This window comes from Lichenostomus cassidix, chromosome 1 (genome assembly GCF_008360975.1).
Source record: "Lichenostomus cassidix isolate B80296 chromosome 1, HeHo_3.0, whole genome shotgun sequence".
Taxonomy (NCBI): Eukaryota; Metazoa; Chordata; class Aves; order Passeriformes; family Meliphagidae; genus Lichenostomus; species Lichenostomus cassidix.
This window is the reverse complement of record NC_139479.1, coordinates 67,718,165-67,737,363: the sequence shown is the minus strand read 5'-3', so window position 1 is coordinate 67,737,363 and position 19,199 is coordinate 67,718,165. Positions and strand designations below refer to the sequence as shown.

General features: G+C 44.9%; 1 long non-coding RNA gene across 3 annotated transcripts in view; it reads left to right on the top strand.

Annotated features, from left to right (window-relative positions):
• Positions 1-19,199, top strand: part of LOC146444829 (uncharacterized) — a 55,749-nt gene that overhangs the window by 31,259 nt on the left and 5,291 nt on the right. Inside the window, exons 3-5 of one of the 3 annotated variants that reach the window (XR_014852610.1) lie at positions 11,311-11,414; positions 14,068-14,195; positions 16,240-16,322. This is a non-coding gene — a long non-coding RNA (uncharacterized LOC146444829). The remainder of the gene's footprint in view (positions 1-11,310; positions 11,415-14,067; positions 14,196-16,239; positions 16,323-19,199) is intronic. The other 2 variants (XR_014852608.1, XR_014852609.1) reach the window with 2 other exon arrangements.

The following is a 19,199-nucleotide window of genomic DNA, read 5'->3' as shown; positions in this document are numbered from 1 at the left end:
CCTCTCCTCTCAGAGCATTTTTCAATACATTCCCAGTCTCCTCCCTCTCATTAGCTTCTGGGTTAGTCTTGAGCTTATCCCTATCTAAATGACAGGCTGCCAAACAGACACATAACCTTTCACTTGGCTTCCACCAGGGAATGCAGCTTTGAGCTGCTAACAGTATAACTGAGGCCAGTTCTCCTGCCCCATCTGTGATGACATCGTGTGGCATCAGCTCTGCTGTGCCTTCTCTTTACCCTTTGGAAGTTACCACCGGCAAAAATGCTAGCTTTACACCATCCAAAAGCAAGAACTGGGCTTAGCCCACCTTTCATACGCAGGTACCTACACAGAAATACATATATACTGGCTCTACTGAATCCTGTCTCATTCCTGGCATCATTCTGAGCAACTGGAGCATGAAAGTAGAGAAACAAGAAGATACTGAGGTGCTGCATGTGTTTATGAGAGAGAGAGACTGCTTGAACCAGTGGCTGTGTTCTGTGCTTGTTGTGACCCTCTTTGGAAAAACTGGAGTTGAGCTTTCATCTGGCTGATAAAGTTGGTATTGTGAAGAAACCAGAAATACAAGTCCTGCTCAAGAGCTGTGCTACACCCCAGGCAAGAATATGAACACAGCCCTCTCCCTCCAAATTACCGTGAAACAATCAAGTATTCTCAGAGCAGCCCCAGGTGGCAAAGCCCTGCTCACTGAGGTACATGAAGTGTGTGCCTCCAAGGACAACACTGTGAGACTGGGGACAGCTGAAGCAGGGGAACATATCCTCATTTGGATTAAGGGTTTCCCCATGATGCAAAATGAAAGAAAAGTTTCAGCACCATGCTTTCCCAAGGTCATCTCATCTCAAGGTCAGATCATCTCAATGCCTCATTGGATTTGACTCACTAAGAACAGCATCAGGTTCAGCACAAGGCGAAGCACAGAGAAGTTGCATGGGCAGGTGTTTGCAGAGCAGGTGGAAAAGGTGGGTGCTTCAATACTATCATGGCAAGCATTGAAGAAAGAGGAAGAGTTTGAAGAGGGCTAGAAAAAAATCCTCAAAATTCTCCTTATCACGCATGAGATCAATTGTACAGCAAGGTGAAGTCTGGGTCTTTTCAGTGGGAGGAGGAAACTTCCCAAGCTAAAAACTGTGCTCCTGTTTCCTGTCCTCATCCAATGCCCAAAGACTCATGGCAAGCATCAATATAATGCAAAACATCAACCCTAGTAGATATCCATATAACAATTCTTAAATTCTAGCAAATGACAAATTCTATCACAGTCCAGGGGATGTCCAGTTTCCAAGCTGGTTTCCTGCTCCTTCCGTGCCTTGATTCATGCTAGATGTGGATTTATTCTTCAAAAAAAAGACACTTGTACTGAACTAAACAGTCCTGTTACCACTCCTGAAAAACCGCAATCCGATATCCCTTCCCTCCCATTCCCTTGCTGCAAGTGCAGTGCTGGGCATAAGTCATCTCTCCAAATGCAGGTGTCAAACACAGAATAAAAAACCCAATCTCCCAGGACTCCAGTTAGTGAATTTACTGAGTCTCCACTGACTGTACAGGGCAAACTACACTCCAGAACTCACTGATACCTCCCAGAAACTCTGAGGATGCACAGTTGGAGACCCAAAGCCAGACCTATAACGTGCTGTAAGAAAATGAACAGCTGCTGTGAGGTCCCATGTCCTACCATAGCAAGGACTCTTTGGCAGGTATTTCAGAGTATTTCATCTAGACCCCTAACGCTATTCCCATCCAGAACTGGTGTGTATTTTAACTTGGACAGTGCCCAATCTGCACAGTTAGTGTTTTCCACACAAAAATGCCTGGTTGGTAAACTTCCAAGAAGTTCTATTTTAGATTCAATGAAGAATGGCAGCTTTCCATGGAACTTACTTTTCTTCTTTCATCCTCTCTTTCCACTCACCCCAAATAAGATTCCTAAAAATCCCATAAATTTTCATTTGGGAATGCTATCTGGGGTGCCTCATGGATTTCAGAGTTCAATTGTTCTGTCCTTCAGGTGGTGGGATAGTTTCATTAGAAGTCCTTTTGTACCTTGAAAAAATACTTGGGGGGACAAGGAGGATTAGGGAGTGTCCCATCTTTTCACTGAACTGCTTCTCCCTCATCCTGAAGAGAGTGCAGCAGAGGTTCTGCTGTAGAGTTCTGAACCATTTTTAATACTGTGCTGCTGCTCCTGAGGCTGTATGGTCACTCCTGACTGTGAAGGATGAGGAGCAGAATCACAGCCATGGAGAAGCCACCCCTCCATGATCAGAATACAGATCTGCTGATGTGCGATTGCCTCAAAGTGGGATATACACACAGATAGAAAACCTTTTATTCGCCTGCATCCAGGTTCACCTAGTTCTCCCTAAGAGTTGTCCCATAGCCTGCATACCATGTCCTAAACAGCTGAAATTTGCAGGAGCATGCCATCTCCTTATCAGCTCCCACACTGTGATACATTTCTCTACTTGTTTTGTCCCATTCTATGTCTCCAGAGTTCTCATTGAGCAAGAACTGAGCTCCTTCCAAGTTGTAATGATCCTCACTTGTTCACTCCCTCACAAACAGAAATCACTTTGGCCAAAAGCCAGGACTGCAATAAGGGCCAGACACATACACGGGCAGCTTTAAAGCACCTCAGCTTTGGGAAATCCTGCTGGGCTGTATAAGCTGCCACAAACCCAAATCATATCAAGCAAGGCCTATCTGATAATTCTTTGGCACAATCCCCAAACTGGCTGAACTGCTTTTCCATACAAAGTATTTCCAGGTGGGTTATTAGGTCCTGTATCCCTTCCAGCTTGTATCACTTCATCGTTGAAAAAGACATTCCTAAGAACAAGCTATTTTTAAAAGAAAAGCAAATATTCTCCTTTATATTTCTGGCTCCTCTAAACCAGAAGGATACTTTGCAAGACACAAACTGTTCCCACTGAGTAGCACATGGGTCTTATCTTCCCACAGCATCTGTGCCTGTGCAGGACTTTAAGCTGGGGATGTAATTTACATTTTCACAAGGAGATTGATGCTGGTACAACTACCAGTGTGAACAGTTATGCAAGTATGAAGGGTCATGCTCTGTTAAACCTAGTTTCCCTTCCTGTATTTTTATAGCAGCATCACTGCAGCCACACTTGAGTCTATGCTGCTTTAATTGTACCAGAGGAGTTAGAAGGAAAGAACTGAGCCAAGCATGTCCCACAGCCGGTTGCTGGTCGAGCTGCATGAGCAGCAGTGTGAGGAGGCAGAAGCCTGGCTCCATGCAGCTCTCTCAGCATCAGGTAGGCACCCTTGGGCTGTTTTACATACGTGCACACGAGATTCATCGGTAAAGCTTTGCCAAAATAGCTGCACCTACATAAAGCCCTCATGGAGTAAGACAGCAAAGCTTTGGGAAAGCTGTTTTGCTGCGCTCCCTGAGATGGATGGCGCGGGTAGACCATTGACCCACCTGCTGTTACTTTGGCCTATTGCAATAATCTGTTCCCAATGGGAACAGGATTGTTGGAAAGGGACCACAAGTGTGAGACCTGCAGATCTGTAACTAGATATTGCATGACAGAAGTAGGTAAAGAAAAGACAGGATTTTCATTTGAAAACTGTAAAGGAAAAAAAAGTGGTTTGTTGGTTGATTTGAGTCTCTGGGGTCTCTGAAGAGAGGTGGAGACAGAACAGTATGAAACCCAGTGGTTTCTGTGAGTTAAAACAAACTGTTTCACTTTGAGACACTTTCAGACAAGATGATTTTGACATGTGTCTTTGGAGAAAAAATAACCCCCAGTGCCCAGTAAAATCGGCCCAGGCGGTGTCTGGGTATGAGGCAGAGCTGTGTGTGAGAGAGAGGCCTGTCTCCAGAGAGGCCTGCCTGCCTGCGGCACACGCCTGCCAGCCAGGATTGCTTTCCTAGCGCTGCTGGGAAGGGGCAGGTGTTGATGGGAGCCCTGGGAGCTGTGTGCCGCCTCACCAGGCCCGTGTTCCCGGCCGCAGCCAGGTCCGGAGAGCTGCCCCGCTGCACAGGCGCGCTGATCCTCATGACTCAGCTGCCCTGCACAGCCTCCTCCCCGCGTCCCTCCCCAGGCCGCGATCCTGACATCGCCCACTCTGGATACCGTCATCTTGTTCCAAAGACAGCGCTGCCAAGCGCTGCTGCCAGCCGCTCACGGCTGTGCCAGGCACTCCGCCAAAGCTCCTGCCCTTAGCCCACGCCAGCTCAGCTCAGTCGATGAGTCCTAGTGAGACAGTATCAGGGCTCCTCTGGGCTGCAGAACAACCTGGGGTCTCCGAGTCCTGGAAAAACTGCGTTATTACCAGCCCGGCAGAGCCGGCAGAGCCCCGTGCTCTTGAGGGAGAGCAAAACAAGGCAGGAGCTGTTGCAAACACGTTCTATTTCCTCCCAGTGAATAGTAGAAAGCCCCACCCAAATCTCACTCCTCACTCCCACTTCATGTTAAAAAACAAACTCAAAAGAACCAGAGAAAAAAAGTCAGCATTTGCTCCTGCCTGTTGTCCTTGCTTCCATGTGACCCAGGCATGTGATTAAGTTGTTGATACTTGTTTTTTTATAGGATCAAATTCATAGCTGCTGTAGAAGCCTGTGTAACTTGTCAGAGCAATTCTCTACCCTGGCAAGTTACACAAGCTGAGGAGCTTCTCTCTGCCACAGGCTATCCTGCATATATCAGCCTTCTCCCTGCACATGTGGCTCCTCCTCTCCGTCCTTTTGCAAAGGCACCAGTTGTGCACATTTTTAGGAAAACAGGCAAAATCCCTCTTAGCTGCACTGCAGACCTTAGTGAGAGGCCCCTGTGATGAAGCTGTAGTTTCTTCCAGCCTTTCTTCCTCTTGGAAGTGTTGCTTAAATACAAGAGAAGGATAAGACTCCACAAAGAAAAAAAAAAAAAAAGAAGAAAAAAGAAAAAAGGCCCAGCTTGCCAGCCCACTGCATGCTCTGTGTTTGGTTTCCGCTCACAGCCTGCACAGCCCTGCCTGTGTGGATCTGTTGAGTCATGTTGTGTGGCTGGATAGGATGAGGCTGTTTGCTTCAAGCCTGGTTTTTGCTCCCAGCTCTCCTGAACAATCAAATGTTACCCATGCTAGGGAGCCATTGTGTTGTCATCAGGCCCCTTTCCATCCTTGGCAGGCAGGAACTCTGAGGGATTGAGGGGGCCATGCAGAGCCAGTGTAAGGAAAGCATGGGGACACCCTTTTCCTGAGGGAGTAGAAATAACCATGGCCCTGCTTGTGGTGTCTCTCTGTCACCAGTGTGCAATGCATTGGGCCACCTTGCAGCACTTCTCAGGTCTCAGTAGCTCCTGTGGATAATGAGGGGAGCCTCTGCATCAGTGACTGCCTTTGAGAAAGACTTTGAGACACCTATGCAGCTCTCTGCTGCTAGAGTTGGCCAGGGACCAGGCCAGCACCTGAGCTCAGGTGTTGTATTTACAAACCTGGAGTCCAGCCACGAGTCCAAGGTTACACAGACGCATGTGTGGGAACCAGTGCTGCACCACTTGTCCTCAGCATCCTGCCGAGGAAGCACAGGGGTGTGAAATGCCTGTGTCTACCTCAGTGGTAATTCCTGAGTACCACAGGATCACAGAATCGCAGGATGGGAGAGGTTGGAATAGACCACAGTGGGTCATCTGGGCCAACCTCCCTGCTCAAGCAGGGCCATCCCAGAGCACATGGCACAGGACGGTGTTTAGACACCTCTCTGGTATATTGAGGCAGGCGACACAAGATACGAGTGTTAACATTAGAGATCTCCCCAGTTTGCCCCAAATCCATGTGTGCTTCCAGTTGATGCAACACATTCATCTTGGGATTTGCTTTTAATTACAGATGAGCTTTTTGTTCACAGTAGTAGGTACAACATTCCTCATGGGCTTTAACTGCTCACACAGTTGTTCCTGCAGCCTGGGGTTTCACCTCCACTTTTTCCTCAGGACTCACTGGTGTTAAATTGCTGTAGATGTTTCTACCTGCAGCCATGCAGTGGAGACACTGCATGGGTTTTGAAGTAGGAATCAGGTGTAACAGTCATAGAATCTCCCCCACACAGAAAAATATTCTCTTTTCCTATAGGAAAATAGTTGTTGTTTGTTTCTTGTTATTTTATTTCTGTCAAACATAAAGCCTGAAGGCAACACTGGACACATGCTTGCTTTTCCCCTCCCCCAGTGCTTCCCATCTTCTGTACTTTGCCACTTATCTTCCCTCTTGTTGGAAAGGTAAATCTTTGAACATGACAATTTATCATGCCCTCTTTTTGTATTGCCTGGATTTGAATAAGAAAGTCACAATCTCTAAAACTCATGGCAAACTCCCTGAGTTCCCCCATTCTTTGGTAAAAAAATAATGATGTTAGTGCTCTTCTGTTTGAAAAAAAATGATATTTGGAAAAAGCACATTCTTTTTAATGGAAGTTCAGACTGTCAGAACCAGAAAATGTTAGGCTTTCTGTGCTGAAGTGAGAAATCATAAAAATGATAATTTTGTTTGGGTTGGAAGAGACCTTCAAAGATCATCTGGTCCACCTCTACTGCTATGGACAGGAACATCTTTCACTGCATCATCCAACCTGACTTTTAACATTTCCGGTGATGGGACATCCGCTTCTATGGGCAAGCTGTTTCAGTGTTTGGGTGTCAGTCAGCCTACATCATACCCCCAAAATACGTCTATTTCTAGCTTGTTTAGTTTTTCTGTATTCTGGCCCTTTTGGTCATGGCCTGTGTGAGCACCCAGTTGCTTCTCTGGGCTCTAAACTCCTTCTATGGCTCTCTCCTATGGCATGCTATTCTATTCATGCTAGTCTGAAATTCCTTCTTCTCTCCCAAAGATCTTAGGCAGTGCACATCTGGTTTGCATCAGAGCTCTTGTGTCTCTGACACAGGTTGAGGTTTTTGTGCACCACTTGTTTCTTTTTGCTGAAGAGGAACCTGTTATTTATTTTTTTAAATTTTATTCCCATGCTTTGAGAATCTTCTCTTTTACTGGATCACCAAACCATCAGCCAGTTATCCATAGGTCCCTAAGCAATTAGTTGGATAGGGTTCAACGTGTGGTATTCAGGAGTATGCAGTATCATATTTTGGTCTTCTCAGATCAGTATAGCTTCTTGTTTCTTGTTGAAAATTACTTTCTGCTATTAACAACCACCTCTCTTCTCAAAACTCTTTTTTTTTCCTTAGTGATGCCAGCAGGAAGCACATTTCCAATGGCAGATATTTATAGGAATGATAGATCTTCAGTTTTCCAGATGTCAACTAAAATGTCTACTTTTCTCATTAAAAAAAAAAAAAGTCTGAAATATATTGAGGTGGTCTGTCATTTTCTGAGATACTCTGCTGAAAAATCATTTTCAGTTCCTTCCTTTTCTCCCTGCCCAGTATTCTCTGGCAGGTGGGTGTTTTTTCTGGCCAAGAGGGCTGCCCACACACACTTATTTTCTTCTTAGCCTGGCAAGGCCTATAGGTCAGGGATTGCCCCAGTACTTGTTCAGCTGCTGAGGGCAATAGGCTGAAGCTCTTCACACAAACCAGTTCAGCTGATTTCATTTTCCCAACTCAACAACCACTCAGAAAAACAGAGAAGAGTACTTTTGCCAGTCTCAGATCTCTCTCATTTCCCCATGAAAAGTTACACAGACTTCTATGCCAGCCAAGAGAAAAGCATTAAGACTCTCCTCAGTCATCACATTTAACCTGAAGCTGTGAGCCAGAGCTACATTTCATGAGCCCCGAGCTTTGCCATGCAGGAACTTTAGCTGCAGTGCCACATTAGAGATGAGCTTCCAGACTCTCAACAGCAAGTCTGTTGCAATAACTCTGTTGATCAAACAAAGTTTCTGTTCACAGCACAGAGCCAAAAACTGTTTATGATTGCAGCCTTGAGGGGTATTTCTTGGCATGTAGTCAATGTTTAAAGCAATGTGCTTCTCTACAAGTCATTACCAACGTTTGAAATCTCTTCCTTCTTACTATTATCCTCAGAGATGTGGAATGAAGACTATTTACCTTCCCGTCATAGTTCATTATGATTATTAAGCCAGGTATGAGGACATGTCCATGAGAATTGAATATAGCAGGCCTGTTCTGGCTGTGTCAACATTATTTTCAGAAGAAGAGTATATTTAGAAATATGGCCAAGTTTTCCTTTTTTTCTTCTCCTGACTATATTTGTGTACAAAGATTTCAACATTTCACAGTACCATGCTACATATGCACTCTTTGCTGAAAGCAGTAATAACAAGGTTTCTCACTGCCACATTACCAAGACACTTAAACAAGCCTCTTCATTCATAATCTGCTGCCTATACCTTCCGATTCCAGTGTCTGGTCTCACCACTGCTCCGTCTCTCAGCTGCCTTTGTCTCCTCACTGGATTTAAAGCTATTTTGGGTGCCCCACCTGCCCCTTGGGTCCTGCCAGCTCCTATGAAACAGATACTGAGGCCATCTCTGAGAAGTGAGGAGTGACCAAGGTCCCAGCATTGACAGAGGGACATGAGCACTTGCAGATGTGTCCACCCCCCACCCACAGCAGCTGCTCCCAGCTGGTATCACCATGTGCTGCTGTGCAATGCCATGCAGGGGTGTTGTGAGGGTAGGAATGGGAGTATATCTGTATTAGCACTGGGTTACATGGCAGCAAAAGAGCAAAGCTTGTTCAGCCAGGCCATGGCCAACCTGGCTACGCTGATTCTAGCCCTGGGGGCACCTTGGGCTCTGCAGACCACCTTCACTTGGTGCAGTGGAGATATATCCTGAAGTCCTTCATGGCTTTCTAGCTACATGGTTGAGCCCTGTTTTCAAAACAGACTCATTTACCTGAGACAGCCACACATTTACAATTACACTTAGGCTCCTCCATGCCAAGATCTCTTTGGAAAATACAGGTTGCTGTTATAAATCATTGCAGACAGTGGGTGGATTTACTGGATTTACATCTGAGGTCTGCAAGTATTAGTTCTCTTAGCCCTTTTTCCAAGGATGGGGAGATGGCAGTGGTGAAGATCGTGTTGTTGATGGAAGCGGGAACACAGAGAGAAAGTTTCGATGGGTACAGAGCCCTCTTCTTCCCAGATCCTTTTAAATTTAGGCTTGGCAGATCACTGTGGAAGTACCTGATACATTTGTTCTCTAGAAGAAGAAGACTGAAATTTCTCAGACTTTTTATTTGTCTCATTTCATAAGCACTACACCCACCCTTAAATATAAATGACATGTCTGCATAGCCCATGTTAATGCTGTACAATTTTTCTCCTGAAAAGCAAAATTTTTCCTACTCTGACAAATGTGCTTTTTTGCTGGACACATCAATTTGCAAATTCTCCCCACTGGCTATGTCCTTTATCCTCTGCTTCCAGGTCACTGTGGCAGTACATTGGAGTCTGCAGGAGCAGGGACTGTCTCACAACTTGTTCACGTAGCACCTACAGAAATGAGGTTTTAATCTAAACACACATCCCTAGTACATAAATACAATAAATTGGCATCATGAAAATGGATAAACTGGGAATGCAGTTTATTGTGGAAATAGTACCTAATATGGGAATAATTCCTAACTCCTCAGGGTTCCAGTGCTCCTTTCTGCTTTGCTTTGAGCACTCAAAAGCATGCTCACCACAAGATGTTTTTTGTTAGGAATGATGACATTTGCTTAATTAAATTTCAAAAATATCTAAGTGGCAGCCCTACTGGGCCAGAGTCAAGAACTTTTCCGTGTTGTCTGGTGCTCAGGCAATGTTGCAGGTTGGTGACTAGGTGAGTTTTCAGTTTATACTTTTAGCAACACATTGCTGATGGCAAATATAATCTAACTCTGTTCTGGAAACCTTATCAATGCAAACCTGTCTTTATAACCTAGCTATGCTACACTAGCCAAAGAGAGAGCAACATGAACTAATAATTCCATAGATACATGGTTGGCTTTTATTAACAATATAACCAGGTATTATGTCACAGCTCCTGAGAGCCAATGCTTATAACCAGGATCATGCTACATCGGACTCTCAACAAGGAGCAAGACATACATGCTCCAAAGCAGTTGACTGCAAGAAAAAGTGGATGGATACAGGCAGGATCATGTAGAGCCATGAGCAGATGTGGGTACAAAGCTCTGCAAGTGGAACTGAGCAATAGTGAGGACAGTGGCTCATCTTGCATGGAGCTGTCACTGAGGTTAAGTCAGCCTGTGTCAAGACTGCTTCCATGGAGAAAAGACAGATCACTGCCATGGGAAATTCCCTTCTGAAGGGAGCAGAAGGCCCAATATGCTGGCTGAAACCACTTTTTAGGGAAGTCTGCTGCCTCCCTGGGGCCTGGGTAAAAGAAGAGAAGAGAAAGCTTCTTCCTGTATACAGCCCTCAGATTATTCTCCATTATTGATTTTCAGGTAGGCAGCAATGAAATTGCATCAAGAAATCCAAGGGCAATCGGGAAAGACTTCAGGGCTTTGGGACAACTGGTTAAGGGATCAGGACCACAGGCAGTGTTCTCTCTTATCCTTCCAATTGCAGGGAATGATGAGGAAAGAAGTAGGAATAGCCAGTAGATACCTGGCTTTGAGCCTAGCGTCACCCACAAAATTTGGGTGGTTTTGATCATGGATCAGTTTACATGGCAGCAGGTGACAGGGCTGCTGGTGACAGATGGAGCATACCTGTCTCAGAAGGAGAAACAGATCTTTGCACTGAATCTTAGGAAAATTTTTTCACTGAAGCATTTGTCAAGCACTGGAACAGACTGACCAGGGAAGCAGTGGAGTACTATCCCTGGAGGTATTTAAGAGACATGTAGGTGTGGCACTGAGGGACATGGTTTAGTGGTGGACTTGGTGCTGCTGGGCTAATAGTTGGACTCAATGTTCTTATAACTCTTTTCCAACATAAATTATTCTATTGCTGCATTCTGGCCTATGCACGTGCCTTTAAAATCAATACCCAAGACTCTCTCTTTAGGTAGGTCAGAACTGTTTTATCTTTTGAGCAGTTGCAAATGTTCAGATATCAATAAGACCATGTAAAGTTGTGTGTACATATAAAATGTCTGTTTCTAGCACTTACTGGGTACTCCTCCAGCTTCAGACAATGCATACAGCCCCACATAAGTAGACCTTGTGCCAGTCTCCCTGAAACTTGAAAATGTGGTACAATGCAGGTGGACTTTCTAGTGGCAGCACATTTCAGCAAGGTCCAGTGTTTGGTGCTAGTGCAGCTCTGAGGGAACTGTAACTGAGGTAACTGTAACTGTGATGCCATCTTTGCCTTTGCTTCTGTCTCCATTCAATTTGTTTTAATTAGGTTCATCCTAGTACCACAATACTGCTGCTGAGGAGCTCCCCAGGATGACTGGCCCTGTTTGTACCTGGCACATGAGCAGAGGTTGTGGGGCTGCTGCCTGCCAGGTGAGGAGAACTAACGGAGCTGCTGGGAGCAAGTCATTGTGGGCTGAATACAGTTTGGGGTGAAAAGGCTAGCACAGGCACTCGGCTGCCAGAACACTCGTGGGTGGAGAGAATCCCTGAGGCAGCACTTTTGTGCCATATCTTCAGTTAGAGGTTTGGATCTGGCCTTGAGGGCATCTCAGAGCCCTAGGAGGCATTGAGGGTGGTATTGGAGCTGTGTATGTGTATGCTGTTGATTCATTATGGAATTCAGAAGGCAAAAGTAAAGCTTGGTCAAAGAAGCAGCAATTAGTGAGGAGGTGCTTAAAACTGAAGAGAACAGACAAAGCAAGTAACCCAGATGTATCCAACTGGACAAAACAAGTTGTATATAAATAGTCTCTAGAACTGTTTACAAAGTCCAAAAGAAAGAGAAATACAAAATATTTCTTTTATGTCTGAGAGCAGAGGACACAGATGCTGGTTCTTTGTCCCTTCCACCAGTGTTGGCCAGCTTGCTGCTGGTGATGACACAGTCTGTGCCTGCAGTGTTTTGGGGTATGGGGATCCCCATATTACACAAGCACTTCCATTAGTCACACAGCCATTTCTGCAGTCTCTGCCAGGTGCATCAGGAGAAGCATAACAACTACAGGCATCCACTCATTTGACTGCTTTCTCTTCTGCTCTTCTCCCTGTATCAGAGCACCAAATCATTCCCTGCCCTGGTCATTAACGAGAACCTTGCAACTGCCAGGGGCGTTCTCAAGCCACTGCATTGAAGATTACTTCTGGGAAAGAGAAAGCAAGTTATATTTTTCATCTGTGGCAAAAAGGAAAGAATGACCATTTTAAAACCCTATGTTTTTATTTTTACCCACTACCCATGGCTTGTCAGAAGTTTGTCTGCCATGATGAGTAAATAAAACCTCAGAAAATAACTCCCCTTTTCCCAAGAGATGGGAATTTGGAAGAGGACATCCAGAGGATGCAAAGGGCTAGCAAACATTGCGAAGATTGGGGCACGGAGTTGTGGATTGCTGGCTAGAGAGAGAAGTTGCTTCAGGTGGCCAGAAGATGCTTCATACTCCTGTTAGCAGAAAAGGAGCCTGCTGGAGTGTCTGTGGTGTGCTTGGATGGAAGCAGCAGTAAAGTAACTATGCCAGGATCCTCAAGTGAACAGAATCTGCTGCAAGGAGATGTAGTCTGGGTTAGTTGATGACAAGCAGAAATCCCAGCAGCAATTCCCTCCTGCCCTGGAATATCTCTTCTTCTACCATTCAATCCTGAGTGAAGCAACTGGACTTTAAACACTCATGGCTAGACCATGTTCACAGGACCACAAGCCATGTTTCTGCAGCAAAGTGGAGACTGGAGGAGGGCACAACACAGTGCTGGCTGTGGGAGAAGGAGGTAACATGGTGGAGAAGGCTAGGGCTCCTCAGCCTTTACTGTTAACTTCTTGGAAGAAAGACTGCAGGACCAGCTCCTTAGTTAGCATAAAAAGACACATATCCATGGAGCTGAAGAGTGTTCATTTCCTTCACTAGGAAAAGCAAAGCAACACAGTTGGTTGGATGAGTCCTCTGAAGGCCCAAGGTCATCCAGGCTCCTGCTTAGCACAGGACTATCACTCTAAGTCAGGTCAGCTTTGGCATTGTCTAGCCAAGCCTTGAAAGCCTCCAAGGATGGAGAGTGGAGAGTCTCCCTTCTCTGGGACATGTTTTTCTTTTATATCCATTCTCTTCTCCCAAGCTCCACCCTGGGTTTGTTGCCCTTCATTTGTCTACCTGTTGCTTGCAGGAGGGATTGGTGTCTGTCAGTCTTCTCTTGAGGGAGGTGTGATTTGCAATAGGCTCCTGCTGGATCACACCTCCACCTCTCTGTCCCTGGACTAAACCCACCCAGCTGCCTCAGCCTCTGCTGTCAGCTCATACACTCTGCCCCAGCCATCTCAGTACCCCTCTAACTGGCCCTGCTCACACTGAGGGGTCCAAAGCAACATGGTACGTCACTAGTGGCCTCTGCAGAACAGAGGCTTCCCTCTCCCTGCCAGCTACGTGACTCCTCCTGTAGTCTGCCAGGCTCTTTGTCCTGCTGACGATGCCAGCACACGCTGGGCTCAAACAAGGTGTGACCTGTAATTATAGCAATGTGAAAAGCAGCAGAGGTCTCATTCACTGCACTGGAGATAGTACAGTAAGCAAACAGTTTCAAAATCCAATTTCATAGACACAGAGATTACATTAATCTCTTTTAATAGCTAAACAATTCAGTTTTCAAGATAGGACAAAGCATGGGATATTCTTGACAAAACTGGTGCTTCAAAGGTGCCTACATCAGATTTAAAAACCTAACTCCTAAGCTTCTAATGATAGAACCGATTGTATCTTTTCATACAGTAGTGCTACAAAACTTGCGTTTAATCTCCTCTTTTTATAACAAGCTCTAGCTGCCTGGGCTTGCCTGTGGGAAGCAAATGTAGATTGCCTTCAAATACCATATGAGGAAACTCACTCAGCCCTCACCAACTGATCTTGGGGGCCCGTGGAATGATAAAAGCTCAAGTTATCAAAGTATCTGTAAACTGCCTTCTGATTTCTAGCTGGAGTACCTCCCTGAATCTGGACCCTTTGATTTAAGGTAGCTGCTTTCTTTCACCATGTCTCAACAGGCAGGAAAGGGCATAGCTTTAATTCCTGTTGGCTCAGTTGCATTAGCTCAACATGATTGAAAACCCCTCTTCACCTCCAGAAATGCAAAAGTGAATGTGGATCTATATTGGAAGCTTCTGCCCTTGTAGTAAGTACTGTGTAATATACAGGCATGTTACTGTACTGCCAAAAATATTGGTGTTAAATGCTTTTCTACACTGTTTGGCTTGGAGAACCCAAAATTGTCTCTCCTGAGGAAGTTACTATTAATTGAGCTAGATTGTACGTTTTTAGAGAATTTTCAGGTCTTGTGGTCTAGTCATATCCATTTTGGGATGATTTCTAGTGTTTGTGTTGTGATTTAGGACTCTGACAAATGAGCTCTAACAAATGATGGTGAGGTGACTGAAGAGCTGACCCACCCAGCTGCTTTTTACTGCTCTGCTGGCAAAGATTACAGTCCCTGCAGTGGAGTTGGCAGAAGACAACATATACTCAGGGTAGAGCCACTCCAAATGGCATCGAGTTGAAATTTTCAAGGAAGTGGGATTAAACTAAACAGAAGACTGTGAACTAGAGATACTGAGATGTTGCCCTTAATGGTTTATGCCCACCTAGAACAGTTCTGCCCCATGTTTCTGTCCCCTTCTTTACACTAGAACTGACAGTCTTCTGATCTTAATACAAAATGTTATAGGGACTTCAAGCCAGCCAAATTTTCTTCTTACTTAGCTCAAGATGTGGAGGTGACTGAAACACCACCAACTTCTATCAGATTAATCATGATACCTATCTCTCAGGTAATGGTAAAAGTGTCATTGTGTCTCATTGCCACTCTAGCCTGTGATGGTAGTGTGGTATCAAGCAACAGCAGGTGACAGTGTCTTCATCTGCTCATTTGTTTCCAACCAAACAATAATCTGGGGCCAGAGCTTTCCCCTGATGCTCCTGTGTGGCCAGCTAGCATGGCTCTGCTGTCAGAGAAGTCCTTTATCTTTCAGCTAGAACCTCTGTTCTGCTACAGGGGTAACCTGCTGTAGTGGTGGTCCAGCTGTCAGGAATGGAGCTGGCATGTGCGTTTGTCTCTTTCCTCTCCTGGCTCAGAGGGGGTCTGGCCAGAGACTGCCCTTGCACCCTGGTGCAGCAGCAAGCAGGAACCACAGCAGGAGAGAGTTAGGACTGACTCACCTGAGCAATATTTCCCAGCTAAAACACATGAAAGTTTTCCTCTCCCATGCCCATGACTAATATGGCAAAAATCAGTGGGAAAATGCCTGGGCCTTAAATATACAATGAGCCTTTCCCCACCCATTACCGCCTAACTGATAAGCTGCTCCAGGCTAGCTTGTTTATATTCATGAGTGTTTAATACCTCTTAGCATTTGTGTTTGCCTTGAAGCTACAGGCAGCTATGTGCTGTAGTGTGCTGAATATTCGTGCTATAAGTGCAAACAGATGTTTGAAGGTCTGCTTTGAAGCAAATCTATGCTGTCTACATTCTCTCCCAAGGCTCCTCAGGAACAGCATGCATCTCTACATTCAGAGCAAAGCTTTGAAGGGCAGTGAGAGAGGACACACATAGGAATAGTTAATAGTGGAACAGGAACACATAGTCAATTGCATAAATCCTTCACAGCAATTCCTACAAAGCGGCCTCTGCTGCATGCCCACCCTTTCAGTTTGCCTGGCCTAAGGACAGACTCACTAGCCAGATCCTTGTTGCCCTCAATAGCTATCTCCTGCAGCCTAAATAATTGCCCTGATACCAAAAATCTCAGAATGAGCAGAAATGGTAAAACCTGAGAGATATGCACAGATGGCTCTTGCTCACTTCCACTGCTTCTGCCAGCTGCTCCTAGGTGTGGAAAAGCTTCAGAAGGCAGACCCAAGTGACATTAAGTAATTTGACTCTCTCTCAAAAAATTCAGATTCACAACTTGTGAGATAACCCATGATACTTCATGCTACATGCAAAATAAAGGGGAAACTTAAACAGCTTCTGCCTCAGGCAGCTCCCAGTTTATGTCAGAATGCAACAGAAAGCCTGAGAAGGAAAGGTAAGATGGTAGTGGTGAAAGGAGCCAGGATTGTGTGGTGATCGCTGTGTGGGAGGTTGCAGCCAGGACTCTCAAATGACTCATACCACTGTGGTGTGGTTTTGTTTCTTCTTTTCTCACATTTTGGACGAGAAGAGGGTGTGTCTGGAAGTTCAGATGCTAGCTTGGGACTTGGATGATCTGCATCCAGTTTTCTGCCTTGCCAGCGACTCCCTTGGGTAAGCTGCTCCCATCCTTCTGCCTTTCTCCCCTCATTCTCTAAGGAAGAACGTGCTTCCATACCCCTGAGGTGTAGGAGATTAATACCTGTGAGGAAATCAGGTACAGTATGAGAGAGAGTCCCATCAGACCCTGAAGTGGTTTGGTCTGCATTACATTTTTACTGTAGGCAATGGACAGCAAAGGGGATCCTTCCGAGCCCTTGGTGTAGGTGACCTTCAAATGCAAAGCAATGTTTGACCTGAGCTGCACAGGGAACTGATGTAGTGCTATAAATCTCTCTGCTTCACTCTGCAGAAATCTTTCTCTTAATTCTGCTTCATTTCATACCTCTCACATTTCTTGCTTAAACATGAAAACTATTCATATCTTTATTTATAGAATTATTTTTCTTTTGCTAGTAACCACTCTTTTGTCTTGTCTAGTTCCATTTCATCTGATACTGTGCTTCCTCCCTTCCTCCTCCTCCTCATCCATGAGCTCAGGAGATCACAAAAGTACCTGTCTGGAAGCCTGGCAGCTGCTTGTTGTACCCCTCTTTACCCAGCACCCCCTAAAGTGGCCTGAGTGAAGAAAAGAGGCCTTTTTTGGGGGACAGCTGACTGCTGGGCCTTCCCCTGAGGATTACACTGTGTACACCAGTACTGTGGGTAACAAGTCTTGTCAGAGGTAGTAGTTCTTGCAAGTTATGTACAGCAGATCTCCTTTAGACAGCAATGAAATTTGTGATGTTTTTAGTTTGACATCTGCAACCTTGATGGAAGGAAAGCGTGAGTCTTGCCTTGTGTTTGCAACTGAAACCTTATCAAGGACAGAAAAAAAGATGCACCTCTATTTTTTTAATCTTCTGCAGGTACAAACTGTGTTTTTCTAGTGTAAATTGAGAGGTGTTAGGCTCTGTGGGAGTGATCTCTTTCTAGGAATTTATTTCATGTGGCTGTGAGTGGCTCAGCAAGATAGGATGGGAAGAAAAGAAAGAGGCCCAAACTTCAAGATAACTGAAAGAGTGAAAGCACCCAGTGAACAAGTCCTCACATGAAATCTCCTGTTTCTCCAAAAGAAAGGAAACCTTTCCCAGGGAGCTGACACCTACTTACAGTGTTTTGTGTTTTTTTTTTTAGAGAACAGCCAAGTTACACTAGGAAGTACGACCTGCCCAATCATAAGTCAAAACAAATAAATATTCGTGGGGTTTACTTTTTGCCTGCTCAGTGCCAGTTTTTGTCTGCCCAACACGAGTCTTTTCATAAATTCTCTGCAAATATGAAGGCCAAGGAGGCAGCTCCTGGCCCTGTTACCTCCACAGTGGATGACAAAGCACGTAAGAGCGCAGACAACCGATGACTCCACATCCCAACAGGTTGGCACTCCATTTTTGACCTTGCTAGCTGTTCTCAGTGCAGGGTTTCCTGCTCAATATTGTCTTTAAAGGAGGGACTGTGTCCAGTTGCCTTTTAGAAAGGGCGATTTTTAAAATTGTCCTTGTTTGAAAGAAAATACCGTGGTGGGCAGCAGAGAAAATAGAGAGCTAAATGCAGTCTGGTATGTGCTGTGCTGTTGAGATGGAGCTGGGCTACGAGTCCAGCAAGTTTTTATCTTTTCGGCATTGTCTGGTGGTAAGCTGCTGTGTACAGTATTTTTCCTTTACCCAGGAGCTTCCACCCAGGACCCTGCCAGTAATTTGATCTTTCTTTGATAAACCATCATGCAGACACGACATGGAACTGTAGTTCTAATGACCTGTGTTATTTAAAAAATCAAATGACACTTTCTCAAGAGAAAGTTCTTTAGTTCCAGTGTTTTCTTAAGATAATTATACCAAGGCAGCCTATTAACCTCCCCTGTAGTTTCATTTATTGCTCACTTTGTCTAAACTCCTGCATGCCATTGCACTGCATTATTTTGTCATGTTCCACCCCATCATTTCAAAATAGGTTCTCTGTTTGTTTAAAAGTACGGCAAAAGCTTTAAAGACTTGAGGAAAGTGATGCCATATATTTACTGTAATGATGTACAGCCTGCTGGTTCAATTTCACTGCCTTGTAGCACCAAATTAAGAAACTCTTTGCCTCTTCATCTCCCCTGTCTTCTGAGCTTGCAAGAGATAAACAGGAAAAAGGGGAGACACCTTCTGTTTGATATTGTTTGACTCTCAAGTCAGTTTGGGCTCTGATATTAATAACTTCCTGTTTTTCTCTAAGTCTTCTGATAAGTGAAAAGATTCCTTTTCAGCCTGCCTTTTCAGCCTGAACTTAGGCAACTACATGGCTAGTCTGTTCCCAGGCTCTGGGCTACCAATACCAGTTTGCTGCTTATCTCCAGGCCAGAATTTTAGAATTGGAATTCAAATCACTGAAAATCAGACATCTAAATGCACAGTTGGTTGCCAAAATACAAATGACCTGACAGCTGAACACCTGCTGACCCTGTAAGTGCCTTGGGACTTGAAAGGGCAGAATCTACTCAAATCAGACTACTTTTGTGTAGGAACTCAAATAAGGATCCTAATTTGAAATGTTAGGCTGCTGTTCATTGCTCAGGATGTGCTCCGAAGCTAGAAACAGAAAAGAGGATCTGGAAAATAATGTGGAGAAAGGTGCGTTTGTGTAATATCCCTTGTGCAAGATGCTTGTGAAATGTAGTATGTGTTGCATTGCATATTTTTTCACACATGCTTAAAATAGTAAGACACTTTTTTTCCAGCTATCCAAATAACTTTCTTGTGAATTGAACTACTTTCTCTGGATAATATACTGTTTTGCTACCTGCTGCAGAGGTAGGGTGCCCCTCAATGCCTAATGCCTGTGTACTGCTGCTCTGCATGACTGGGAACTGTCTCCTGATCACAGTGTGAGACAGGACAGCTTGGACTTAGC